Source organism: Argiope bruennichi, chromosome 2 (genome assembly GCF_947563725.1).
Source record: "Argiope bruennichi chromosome 2, qqArgBrue1.1, whole genome shotgun sequence".
NCBI lineage: Eukaryota > Metazoa > Arthropoda > Arachnida > Araneae > Araneidae > Argiope > Argiope bruennichi.
This window is the reverse complement of record NC_079152.1, coordinates 101526847-101541893: the sequence shown is the minus strand read 5'-3', so window position 1 is coordinate 101541893 and position 15047 is coordinate 101526847.

Genomic DNA, 15047 nt, shown 5'->3' with positions numbered 1-15047 from the left:
GACTGGAATCCGGGACGCCTAGATTGCGGGGAAGACGCGCTACTCCTATGCCAGGACGCCGGCATTGGCCCTAACTAGATTCTATTTCTAATCTGAATGATACAACGAAGACTTCTTTATGTTCTTTATTATTTACCTTATAGTACACAATAGTAAAATACAACAAAAAGTATATTTTTCCTTCAGAGTAAACTACATTGTACCAATGTAGCACAACTACATTGTACCAATGTAAACTACATTGTACCAATGTAGCATAATGCAATTACAATCTTTCATTGGTTCTAGATAAGCCCCGTTTGTAATTTGAATCATACAATGAAGACTTCTTTATGCTCTCTATTGGACCCTCGGGGGGGCACCTCGAAATGAGGATGAGATGCTTCCGGCATGGTGGTTGGATCTCGCCACCCTGGAGGGTACACTAATAGGTGGGGGATCTGGCTCCTCCCATCGATGACGGGACGTACTTCCTTCGGGGAGGGTTGTACCGTGGCCGGTGACGGCCCTTAGGACTCAACCACAGTTCCCGCCAATTGCTGTTGCGGCGGTCCGGTCATTCAGTTTTATGGTTTAAATCCGTGTGCCTTAGGGCGGGTCGGAGAGTTAGATGGTTGACTTATGCTCTCTATTGTTTACATTATAGTACACAATAGGGAAATACAACAAAAAGTGTTTTTTTCCATTAAAAGTAAAAAATAATTCAAAGTTCTTACTTTCTAAAAACGTATTTAAGATATATTCTCACTAGAGAGACATCACGCAAATAATGAAATTTCATAATTTCTTAATAAACATAATCCTATTTAACACCTCATTATCGAATAAAATTGAATTTAGAAGATCTAATAATATCTGATGAAATATAACATTAGCCTGATGCTTTTTTTTATGTTTGGCTTTTATAGATGCAATAATATATCTCAATAATACCATAACAATATAGTCCAGAGTCAATTTCAATGATACTAACGAGACACCATTTGTAAACTGAATCATGTAGCATCCGACTTGGTTTACGCATTTTATTGCTTATATTATACCACACAACGGTAAAACACAACATTTTTTTTCAATTTAACTTTTATAGCATGAAATAAGCTCAATATTCTTTCTACTAGCGTATTTAAGACATTTTTTTCACAAACGTCATGAAGAATAAAGAAACTTCCCCATTTCCCAATAAATATAAACATATTATTATTTCAAGCTACATTATCAAATCAAATAGAATTTACTCTCGTATTTACAGTATATATATATTCCTTTATCAGAACTTCAAAGATACTTTAGATAGAATAATTTAGACTGAGCAATTAGTTTGTGCAACGTCTGTTCTGTCAAATCTTGTAAACAGTGTTTATTGGATTTAACCATTCAATTTAATTTAAATCAATTTAACACACCTGGAGAGTACTATTTCTTGGTATCAGACGCTCTTTAAGATGCCTCTTGCTAATTCGAAAAGATTACTTTCCGCACTTTAGCTGATGAGAATTCAATTTAAATTGACGAATTTATTTAGACAAAAATTACTGACGTCATTTTATGGCATGAGACTCGTTTCTAGATTTTAATCTTCCCTCGCCTTTTTTTTAAAGACTGTTTTCAAAGAATTTTAAAGCAATTTTCTTAATTGAGTCTAGAAGATCTCACACTTTGCTTGTGAAGTAAGTTTAAAAAAATTTATAACCTTGAATCTTTAGAAAATGAACTCTCCCCTGCAAGACAAAATTACTTTGACCTATTTATTGTTAACATCTCTAAGATACAAAGAAAACCAAAATCATCGTCAAACTAGGATAATCAACGTTAAGGAATTATCTTGACAAAGTATTAAATTTCACTGATTAAGACCAGTAAAGAACAGACAGGTTGTAATCATAGACTCAAAGATCACAATTAAAGTGTTGAATTGCTGCTCCACTAAACTTTATGCTTTATATTAAAATGAGAGTGAAATTTCAATCGGCGTACAAGGTCATCTTGGTCCCATGGATTCCCTCTTCCATACTAAGATTAGAAAAAAAGTTATCTTCCTTTTCTTAAAAATAATCTGAAAAAAAAAATGAAAATATGTTGTTGTGTACACAAGGAATTTTTGAATTATTTCTCGGATGTAAATATAACAAGATTATAGATAAATATTTACTTAATTTCTTTCTTTTCTATTGATTTTTACCATCAGTTCTTAAGGGTGCACAAACTATTTGTTTTTTCCCCTAATTTATTTCATCAATCCTATCATAAAAATATATAAATTAATTTTCAATTATTACTCACCTATGCTTATAACATAAAATAAGAAATAAACTAGTTACTTTTGTAGATCAGCTGTTTACATACCGTTTTTATTTTTTTAAATTAACTGGTAAAAACAAAGAATCATTCTCCCGCCACAAACACTATACCGATTTCGCCAATTTTTATTTCATATTAAAGTATATGAATTTCATATCATATCAATGAAGCTTTTCTCTCAATCACAGACCATTTCCGAGAGAAATTTCAAAAGCGTTTATCACTGCTCATTCTCTATTTAAAAATTTCTCGGACGAGTTTACTACTCACAATCATTAAATGAAATGTTTAATGAACTAATTTTGCAATGACTCTAGATATATTATTAAATGTCATCTGTCCCTTTCACAACCCTTTTCGAAAGATATTCCAAAATAAAGGTTAGATAGAATTCCGAAACTCAATATTTGGACGAATTTCGCAAATTGTCTTGGGCCATTTCGAAAGTCTTCCTGGTCAGTTAGAATGCTCTTTCATCACTATGCAGCCAAAATTTAAAATGGATTTTTTAATTTTTTTTGAGAAGATGTATTCCACCAAAATTCTTCGATGTGACTACATTAATGTTATTAATATGGCCATACGATCATGCCTGCTTATTAATATTAATTTAGTCATGCCAAACTACTTTGATTAAATACTTCCTATTATAAAAAAGAATTGGTACAGTAATATAAATAAAAACGCCACAAAAAAATAGAACTTTCTGACTGGTTAGCGATATTTCAAAAAAGTGAAATCATTCAATTAGCTGTGAAAATTGGTAAAATCATTTCAGCAGTTGAAGCTGAGGTCTGTGTCAGAACAATATTTTGTGAAATCTTTCGAAATGGTAAGAAATAAAGTGAACGATTATTGATGACTTACCAGTGGTATAAGAGAATTCATATGAACCAAAATGTTTGGAAATCGTTTGGGTGTGGCTAACGAATTCATTCGCTAGATTTCCTCTTAGAGAATATACAGTGAAATTTTGTGAATTTTCGATTTTTCTCGAAAATAGAAAAAGGTGCGATGCAGACGACCTTTATGACATATCTGAAGTTAGGATCTTTGGCATGAAATTAAAGATTTTGAAATCGGTTTAATGGTTATTGCTGGCGAATGTTGCAAGATTTCTCCGCAGATTGCATTACGATGTTGTATTTCTTCAATTTCTCTCAAACATGAATGGAGATTTGGAGATGGAGTTTGATTACATATTTAGGTTTCATGGGCCAACAGTTGAGAGTTGGCGACAGGTTCATTGGTTTTCCTTATTATTTAAAATGTAGAGATACTTTAAATAAAGCTTATATTGGTGGGTTCAAGTCAATTTATGTCACATTTTCTTTGTTTTTACAATTTTTTTTAATGAAGATGATGCAAAAAGCGTTACAATAAGTGTATAAACAAAAATATAGCAATGTTACTATTTTAAGGATTTCATTTGGTTTTAAATTTAACTTCGAGGCTTGAATTGAATTGAATTTGTATGGTGGCTACAGTTTTTTTTATTGGAGAAACAAATGATTTATGCCACTTTGTATTAATCACTTCAATGACTTACACCAATGTGCATGGTATAATTCGGTGGATTTTTCAATAAAATAAATCTAACATTAACCTGAGAATCGTTTTTTTATGCTCATTAAAAATAAGTAATTAATGTTACAAATGGACAAAAAGTCTGAATAAATATTTCTTCCTTAGTTTCTTCTGCTTAGGGATCTGCAATTTTACAATTATATACCAGAAATCCAAAATCATCAGATGATATTTCTACATTTAAAAATCCTCTGGAGAGAAGAAAATCAAGATCAGGTTTCAACAGTGGAATGTTTCTCCCTAGGTCTGTCATGACTTTCGTTGTTTTGGTAATCGATTTTCCTGATGGATAAGCCCTATTTAGACCCTTTTTTAATATTACATTTCCCCTTTTATTATTATATTCTTTATATTATTTATTTTATATCAGAAAATATTAGACCTAATAGACTATTTAGATATGCCCTATCTACCAACCCTGGTGTTGACTATGAAGAGCTAGAAATTCCTATTTGCGACTGTGAAATACAATAAATTCCTGGTAACACGCATATATTAAAGATAATTCGAACATTTTAACACCATTTATGCCAGCTTCCTTTTTGTAGAGAATTTCTAGCAATAATATATTTGATTAGACGAAACAGATAATAAAAGTCAAATAAGACGAATACGTTTTATATAAAATCTACGGTATGATTGAAGAATGAGATTTCGCTACATGTATTTAGTTGAACTGGGACATAAAAGCCACTACATGATGGAGAGCCTTTGACTGTTGAAGATTTAGTTCTACTTGAAATTGATGGATAACTTTTTCATTGACCATTAGGAATTTTAATTCAAGTGCTTTCTAGAGCAGATGGACATTCAAGAGTCTCCGAAGTAAGAATATCTGATGGAAAGAAATTGAGAACTTTCCAAAGATTATTACTTCTGAATCAGTATTCTTAAAAAGTTTCCAATCTTTGTTGTGCAAAGGGATAGAAGTATAAACACTCGCTTCCCACCAACTTAATTAATTCAGATAAACATTCTAAAGGTCAATCTGTAATCAAAGTATTTCCTGATGTTATTGCTATAGCTGACTGAAGTGCCAAAAAACTTTTAAGAGATACGATTCATAACTAACTTTTAGCAGCAATTTCAGGTATCGATAAAATTACAAGATGGGAATGAATATATGTGTTATGGCATTACAATTGAAATCAAATTGGAATAATTCAATTCAGATTTATTCTAATGTCGTTCGATATAAAACCGTCTTCAAAATTTTTTTCTTCAAACTATTCGCAATTAAAATGTCGTCCCATATATAATCCATAGTATTTATCGAATCACTTAACACTTTGCTTGTTATAAATAAAGTTCCTCTTCAAGACTACACAAGACCCAATACCCTTTCAAGAGGCAAGATCCACTCCATAATAAATCATATTCATAAATAACAAGACTTCTTCAAGACTGCACAGTAACTGAGACCAAAATGCCACTTATAAAAATCAATTAAATTATTCATTCAAAATTGCTCAAAAGTCCTTCAACTGTGCAGTTCTCACGAAGGAAATCAAAATACAGGACCCAGACGGACGCTATAGATTTCTGACTCTACAATGTTTGTTTATATGCTTATACATGTCATACAGATGTTTACAATGTAATTATACAGATTTTCACAATGTAATTTATTAGTTTTTTCCTATTCAGTTAGTAATCTCATTTCCCTGTAAGTTCAACTTATAGTCACCATTTGTTTAAGTATTCTTGTCCCCTCCATCCAGTTATTACTTCACCAAAAATTGAATACTGTCTCGAAGGATTTGACACCGATGGAATTCTTTCTGGAGATTCTTGGATGGTGTCGTCTCTTTCTTTCTTTTAACATTTTTCTTTATTTCTTTTTTTTCTTCTTCCATCCATCTTGTGCTCATCCAACTGGTTAGATAATTTAGTGTTATAGGCACCGGTGCATAGGATGGCGTTGTTATAAAACAAGGGAAAAAACTACCAGGTCATCTCATTCGATATTTCTTTATACAGACTGGTGAAAGTACAATATTTTAAAATCCTAATCCTTTGGATCTCCAACCATTTAACGACACTATTGTTATCAATTTTATTTCATCGTGTATTACAGTATTCCTCTTTGGAATATATTAAAAGCTACTCTAAAAATTTTTTAAAATGTAAATTCTTTCTTTAAAATTCTTTATCTCCTTACTATTTCAATAGAATGTAGTATTAGACAACTAGTCATATATGTTACATTTTAATACGTAGAAATATTCATGTTTAGAACAAATGTACAGATTGGAATGCTCAGAAAATTTCAAATTTCCCCTTTTTAATAGAATGATAAACCAAAGTTTTTTTTTTAGAATTTTCAGCTTTATTTTTGATAAGCATTATTTATTTCGCAAGCATTGAGATGGAGAAGGCATATCGTCTGTTTCTAGTGACCCTTCTGTTCATCTATTCCCTCGTAGTCTCGAGGTTGCCGTAAGGGGTCATGAAAACATTTGTCAGAATACATTGTTCTGTATTGAAATACTAGGCAGAAGCGCAGAGTGAACTTTGGAACCTTTTACAAATGTAATGAAGATGTCCGAATAGTTTGTTGATAAGCAAAAAGGTTGTTTACTTTACTATTAGAACTTATACTACCATCTTTTGTCCACCGAATGGAGCTGTGTCTTCATGTATGTTTTTTATTAACAAGGTTATTTACCTCTGTCTGGTTTCTGTGTCTAAATAATTTTTTTTTAAAAGCGATTTGTAAACCTATGACTTTAACCTTTCCATAAATATATATCTAAGATGATCACGATTTTTAGCTTGATTAATTATGCGATGATTTATCCATAGTTGATTATTCAGTGAAAATTTTCTCTTCAAAAATAATGTAAGTATGGCACTGACAAATACTTCGAGTAAAAAATAGGATCTAATATTTTTGAAAAAGAATTAGATTCATTTCTACTGCGTTTGCAATAATTATGTTAAAGTATTTATTTAAGTACCCTTCATTTGAAACAACACATCTTATTTGGAACATTTATTGTTATTTCAATTCTAATAAGAATGCATGAAATGCAGTGACCTAGTAGTAAGTTGTTGGAAGTTTTGGGCTGGAAGGCTCGAAAACCAACGCCACTAAAACTCCTACGTGTAAGCGAGTCTATTGTGCATTAAAGCTGATATCGAGATTCAAATATCTTGCCAATAGAGCAGTGCCTAAGTTTGTCGGTTCAGGTGTCGTCCTTTTTATCTGATAGAACAGTATTACAAGGTCCATCCCAAATAGGCCTAGTATTGCTTTCAAATTTAAAATTTATATAATTTAAGTTTCTAACTTAATAAGAATGCAAATGATACTTTGAGATATTTAATGACATTCAAATGCTTTTTGTCTTTTAAATAAATATAAATTCAAATCGATTGTATTCACCGTATAGTGAAACAAATTCCTTTTGAGTTGACTAAAAACAAAGATTTTATGTTTAAAAAAATACAAAATATCAGGAAATAATTTGAAAATATCGGTTATGAATTACAAAATCATAAGATTTGCAGGAAATTATTGATGATTACCACCTTACTTTCTCTTAATATATTTCAGATATGAAAAAAATAATAAAGAAAATCAGAAAGTAATAAAAGGTGAAGTAATAAAAATAACAGTATGTTCCTGATTCTTAAAATTATTTCAAAATGTTATGTTCCCATAGAGGATTTCCGATACAATCTTAAAAATGTTTGATTCTAATGCTGCAAAAATACTTATAGGAGAAACAGTTCTCTTTTACAATGAAAATACTTAATTGCAATGCCTGTTTAAATTTAAGTTATATAATTAATACCTATTTGCAGATATTTTAGATTTTATTAATTTAAAATGCGGTACTTTTTCTAATAAAAACTATAAAGAATATGAGCCGGAAATTGTTATATGGAAATTTAAAAAAACAACAACCATAAATATATTTGTATACTTTCTCATTTCGGCGAGCTAGTTTGTGTTTCTCGTGTTGTTTCAGCATTCACCCTGACCACGTCACCAGCTAATGAAAGATGACAGAAGAGCCCTCTTTTAACCTAATTTCTGTTGAATTTTGGGTTACCATCTGCTATTTACAATAGCAAGCATGCGGGTAGGTAGAACTGTTACGAAAATGACAGCCAAAACTGCAGCTTCCTTATTCACTGGAGGGTGACCTATATTATGTGAGCAACATTGTTTTCGTAAAAACCATCTGCATTTCTTTTCATAGTAATGATGAATACTAAATTTTTATTAAAAAATAAATAAAAATGTTCTTTTTGCAAATGTAGATTTTATTTTACAAAAAGAGTTAAGATAAAAGTCTGTTTTTCTATGTTTATTTTAATTGAAATGTACAAAATAGTGTTATGATCAGAGGTTTTTTTTTTTTTTTTTTTTTTTTTTTTTTTTTACTTTGTCTTGTGGGAAATGAAATTTTTTTAATCAAAAAAAAAAAAAAAAAATCAAATTCTAGATTTTGATGAATTTTCAAGTTTTAGATCTTGTTGAACACCTGCAAAAATAAATTTTTCAATTATGCCTGTGTATCTGAGAACACGTGCTACAAAATGAAATTTGGTATGTAGTTTTAATGCCAATTTTTAGCTTAATATAAAAATTTCTATAGGGAATCATCGAAGGTCTGTCTGTTTGTCGTTTGTATATGAACATGATAACACAAAAACACTGAGTGCTATACCGATGAAATTTGGTATACAGATTTATCATAAAAAATATAAATCAGTACTAAAATTTAGATTAAATTTGAAAGAGAAACATTTGTTGTTTTGTATATTAGTGTGCATGTGAACCAACACATGTTTCACATTTAGGATCCAGTTGGCGGAAGAATAGGCATCCAAAATGCATGTTCAGATTTGTTCATTATTTTAGAAATTGCAAAATTCATTTCTCTATCAGTAATGTGGAAATCGAGTGGCGCTACTGTTGAACTACCGTGACCTTCGAGGTTTTGCTTCTCCATCACCGCTATACCTTCAGATTATATAAAAAGAGGAGGGGAAAAAAAGAAAAAAAAATAGTTCTGATATATATATATATATATATATATATATATATATATATATATATATATATATATATATATATATATATATATAAAATCATCTAATTTCGATTATTATTGTGGCAGTGAATCTGTAAAAAACAATTATAAAAACACGTAACATTTGATCATAACTAATTACGCAACTAGAATTAGTTAAATTTCTTAATTAGGACATTTATCGTCCAACAAAATAATATTATTGTCATTTTGGATGTTTTATTGTTATAATTCTATACGAACTTAAAGACTTAATTTATATTACTTTGAAATATTTAAAAGTTTCTATTATTTTTGAATTGTTAAATTTATTGCTGTTTTAAAGGAATTACATATTTAAACAATTTAAAAAAAAATCCATTTAACAAATTAGCTATACATAATATAAAAGTCTCTTTTTTGTCTCACAAATTCTCCTGCATAAACACAGATTAAGCTCTCCTACCTTCAGTATTAAGGGAACCGGTTCTCAATCGTTGGAATGAGTTGAAAAGAACAATGCAGAATAAAAGAGCTCCTGCGCTGCACAAGTAGCCCGCGGTTTATTCATATCTCAGCTACAGTTTATCTTATCTCCTTAACACTGGGCATGGCGCAATCTTCCAGACGATTATTGGTAACACCAAAGGAAATTTACAGGATCAAAGTGGAGCTTTGTACAATAAATTTATAAGTACTAAGAGCTTTGACACATAGTTTGAGGAAAAGGATCGACATTTCTGTAAAAAGGCTTAAAGGCTATTGTAGACTATTGGTAGCTCAAAAGACAATTTACAGGATCAAAATAGAGCTTTGTGCGTTAAATATATAAGTATTAAGAGTTTTGATGCATAGTTTGAATGTAGAGGTCCTAAAGGCATCGACATTTCTATAAAAAGCCCTAAAGGCTATAGGTAACACGAAAGACAATTTACAGGATCAAAATGGGGCTTTGTGAATTAAATTTATAAGTACTAAGAGCTTTGATACATAGTTTGAGGAAAATGATCGACATTTCTGTAAAAAGGCCTAAAGGCTATTGTAGACTATTAGTAACTCAAAAGATAATTTACAGGATCAAAATACAGCTTTGTGCGTTAAATATATAAGTATTAAGAGCTTTGATACATAGTTTGAATGTAGAGGACCTAAAGGCATCGACATTTCTATAAAAAGACCTAAAGGCTATTGTAGACTATTGGTAACACAAAAGACAATTTACAGGATCAAAATGGGGCTTTGTGCATTAAATGTATAAGTACTAAGAGCTTTGATGCATAGTTTGAGGAAAAGGATCGACATTTCTGTAAAAAAGGTCTAAAGGCTATTGTAGATTATTTGAAATACAAAAGAAAATTTACAGGTTAAATTTAGGGGTTTGCACATTGAATTTACAAGAACTAAGAGTTCTGACACATAGTTTGAATGTTCAGGATTTAAGAGCATTGACATTTCTGAAAAAGTTCTAGAGGATATTGCAGACTGTTAATGACACAAAATTTACAGGATCAAAATGGGGTTTTGTACATTAAATTTATAAGGACTAAGTGCTTTGATATATAGTTTGAGTGTGCAGGACCTAAGGGCATTGACATTGTAAGCTATAAGCGTCCTATTTAAGACTACCTTCGAAAGTATAAAACGATGCTGAATAAAAATCTATAAGAACAACAACAGCAAAAAAAAAACAACCCTTTTAGAAATTAGACACTATGTGCATAATTAACACAGAATTGATTAATAAAATGCAAGACAGGAATATAAAACAAAATGGGAATAAATAGGAACGATGAAAAAACACATTACAAATTAAAACACTATAGGCATTAATAAGACAAATTTGCTGAGATATATACTTGAATATGATGAGACATGAGAAAATAAAATATGATAGAAATAAGTATCAACGACGAAACACACTAGAGATTAAAATAATACTACATTCATAATAAACTCAGAAAAGTGCATTTGAATAAAAAGTTAAGAAATAACATATACATATGGAGATACTATGTAAACGTTAAAAAAAATTAGGTTATTTTACTTAATTTATATTAAAACATTAATTGCATTTCATTGTTGGTAAAGTGGAAACGGAAAGGCATTAAAACAATGTTCTCGGAATGTAATGTTCTTTAATTACTCCTGTGAGTTCTATACTTTTAAAAATGCTAATGGACTTCTATTGGCATTAAGGGATTGTCTGAGACTTCCTTAGAAAGTTCAAAGGGGGGGGGTAATCATAAGCCGCATTTAGATAGACAAACGACCAGTAAATTGCGGTAAATTGTATTATATCAGTAAATTGCGAATAATGGGTTCCTAAATTAAATTATCTCAAAGTACTTAACCTGCTTCAAAAGAGCACGAACCAGCTCAACTATAATTTAATGCTTCTGCATTGAATTTTTTTTTTAACAAATGACACGTTCTGTCTTAATTATTAATGGCCCGACGTCTTTTAATAGACTTTAGTAGATGCTGAAATTGACTTGCAGCATCATTTTGATCTACTTGTATTGCAGATTAAATTATATATGATAAATACATATATATATATATATATATATATATATATATATATATATATATATATATATATATATATATATATATATATAATGTTGATTCTAGCATTAGCCATAAAGTTTAAATAATTTTGCTGCATTTGTCACTAATTTGCATAAGAATTTATTTAATAATAATGTTTTAATATTGTAAAAGGGAAATTATTGTTTAGCAAAATTTCAATTTATTACAAGGAAGTTTGCAATAGCGTGATAAATTTTGATTTCAAATTACTATCCTTAATTGACTCTGCCACTGGGGGACACCTCAAAAATGAAGATGAAAAGCTACCGGTTTGGTGGTTGATTCTCGCCACACGGGTGGTACAGAAATGGTGTGAGGTAAACTTCCTTTCTTCGATTACTGTACATATGTCCGACGGGAAGGGTTGTACAGCGGCCATTGATTGTCCTTAGGGCTCAACCTCAGTTCCCATAAGGGTTGCGTCGTAGGGATTCGGTCATTCAGTTTTTTTTTCAGCATGCCTCAGGGCAGATTGTATTAGTCAATTTATCATTACCTTAATTGATTTTCATCTTCCGTTATAGATTTGGTATGAAAATAGTTTGATTCAGATGTAAGCTAAATATAATATTGCTGAACAGACTGTACACAATTTTTATTTTGTTTTACATTATAGCTAATTATAAACGAAAAAATATTATATTAATAACTGAAATCTACAGCAGCATATAAAGACAAACTTTACTGCCCGTAGTTCCTTTTCTGTTAATATATGATATAAAACTACTAAAATAAATGACATAAATGACAAAGGCAATATTCTGGATAATTCTGAAAAATTTCATACCTGTATATCTTCGAATCTATGGACAATGTTTAAAAATTTATACAGCAATGCTTCAGCTGTCCCTTTAATGATTAGCATCAAATTTTATATGCATGTTTGTTCATAATTTTACTAAGAAAAAAATTTAATAGTTAATTAAATTTATAAAATAGCACTTTAAGTGAATTGATCAAAAGATATTCTTTTTGGTTTGCGATTTGTTATAGTTAAGATAAATCATGAATTTTCAATATTCTAGTTATTATATAGAGAGATAAGATGGACTCCTACCCGCGAAAACCTCAATTTGAAATTAAATCTTAATTTCACCTTCTTCGAGGAAATCTCCCGTTTTCTCGTATAAAACCGTGGAGCTTTAGCAAGGATATGAACAACACAAGTGCTTAGATAATAATTATGAATCTTGAATAATAATTATTAAATATAAATTTTTCTCATGAATCTAGCTTTTTAACTGAATCTATCGTACGATCTTTGGCTCTTATTCACTGACATGTGGTTAATGCAAAAGCGCCAGAAAATGATATACACATTTCGGTATTCTTTTTTTCGAACTGATTGAAAACAAAATTTGACATAGAATTACAAATGTAATCACAAGGTTATTCTATTTTTGAATTATTATATTTTCGTGCATGAGAAAGTACAGTTGACAGAAGGTAAACACAAAAGATTTGAGAACAATCTACATATAAGATGTTAAAATTGTGAATGAAATCTCCTTATCTAAGTTGTTACGGTTTTGAATTAATGCTGTTACATGCATGCGAAAGTGTAAACAAATATATAGTCAATTTCTTGATTAAAGTTAAAATTTAGATGATAAATTTGTGAACTAAATTTTATCTATATAACTCTTTACGTTTTGTTGCTAAAGTGTTAAATTGAACTCGAATTTCTAGAATGGCAGACACAATATAATGAATTTCCTTCAAATTCGATAGAAATCTATAAATTTTCTGCAAACGATGAAATTATTCTATTTAACTCAAAGCGTTTTTGAAATATCTTATTCTCAGACAGACAGACATAGTTCCGAAAATGTGTTTTGGATATCTGTTAGGAAAGAAGTCTGGAAACGTGGACATACGTTAAAATCTTACCTAGAATTTCTCGTTTTCTATACTTGCTTTTTGTTTATTTGCTACACTAGAAAGAAGGAAAAAAAAATGGTATGCAAAACTAATTTTTAAAGCTTTTGATGTGCAATATTGGTTATAATGATGAGTAAAATAAAGTTTCGTAATTTTTTTGGCAGATTGTATTTTATAAAAATTAATATTATGCACATTATTATAAAAAACCTGAAGAGCTTTTTATCTTTATCTACTGTATTCTTACAATATTTTGCAAGTCTTCTTGATATTCTTTTTACTTAGTAATTTCCCAATATAAAATTTTTGCTATTTAATCATCCGGTTTTTTAAACCACAATTTAAATTTGTTTTTGAAACTTGTTTTTTATGTGTGATTTCTGAATAATTCATGCTCGTAAAATCTTAGGGATAGAGCTTTTTATGTAAGAAGAGGGTATTGAATTACTTCAGAAAAACATCCCGTTTATATTCGAGGAAAGAGTGCCTTTCATATGCAAATATCATTATTGTTATTTTTTTTTGTAAAATAGCTACCTTTTGAATTAACGATGAAGAAATGTATTTCAGGAAAGATTCTCTTTCAAATTGGGACTAAATAATTTCTCATTTTTTTTAAAATAGAAAATCATTTTTATCTACTGACACTACGTTCATGGTCTTATAATTTAGTAACCCAATATTGTGAACCCAAGTTTTGCATCGCGAAATTTCAAAAAATATAACTCATCAGCATAATAGTGATACCAGAATATAAACGAGACACACGATAATAATCATCCGATCTCATCAAACCGTTTCATAAATATGCTAATTTGTATGTTTAGAATAGAGCTAGTATGAAAAATAGAGCTCTATTTCAATAATGATGATATCGGAATTTTATATTTTCACATTACCTGTTATAAGCATTCTAAAGATTTTTTTTAAAGATATCTAATTTTTTTGAAGAATAAGGTATAACTGTGTTTTCCGAAATTTAAGCTTGTTATTGTGTTATTCTATTTACTAAATTCAAGCATTCAAACGCGACGAAAGCTTTTATAATATTTTTCTGTCGTTCAATGTTTTGAAACGTTTTATTAATAAGCCTTTTACCCAGAAAAAAAATCCAGAACAAAACAAACATTTGCTTGGTTTACGCAGAAATCACTTTAATCTTTTTTAGCATCTAAAACAAACAAAAAAACTTTTTTTTCTTTGAAATGCCCGTGAAATGAGGTATTTTGATAAAAATATATTTTTTGCTGATTTGCTTTTGAAAACACACTAATGGCTTGTTTTGCAAGGGTTTACTGCATTTGCAATAGTTATTGTGGAAAAGAATCATCAGAAATTTAATCTACTTGTTAAGGATGAAAGTGGAAGTTGAAAAGTCCAAGAATGAAAGAAAAAGAATGTCGAGGCTGGGTATTTAAAGAACAAAAGAAAAATGATATAAAAATTGTGTAGCGGAAAAACAAAATAGAAAGAATACACACGTTACGTAGTAATTTTGAAAGGGAATGAATGATTAAAAAAACACGTTGTAAGATTAGTATTTCAGCTTTGTGCTATTAATTGACTTAAAAAAGAAATGAAATATACTTAAAATATCCGACTAGGTTAAAAACATAAATTTGGATAAAAATTCGCATTTTTAAAATTTTTTTGCAGTTT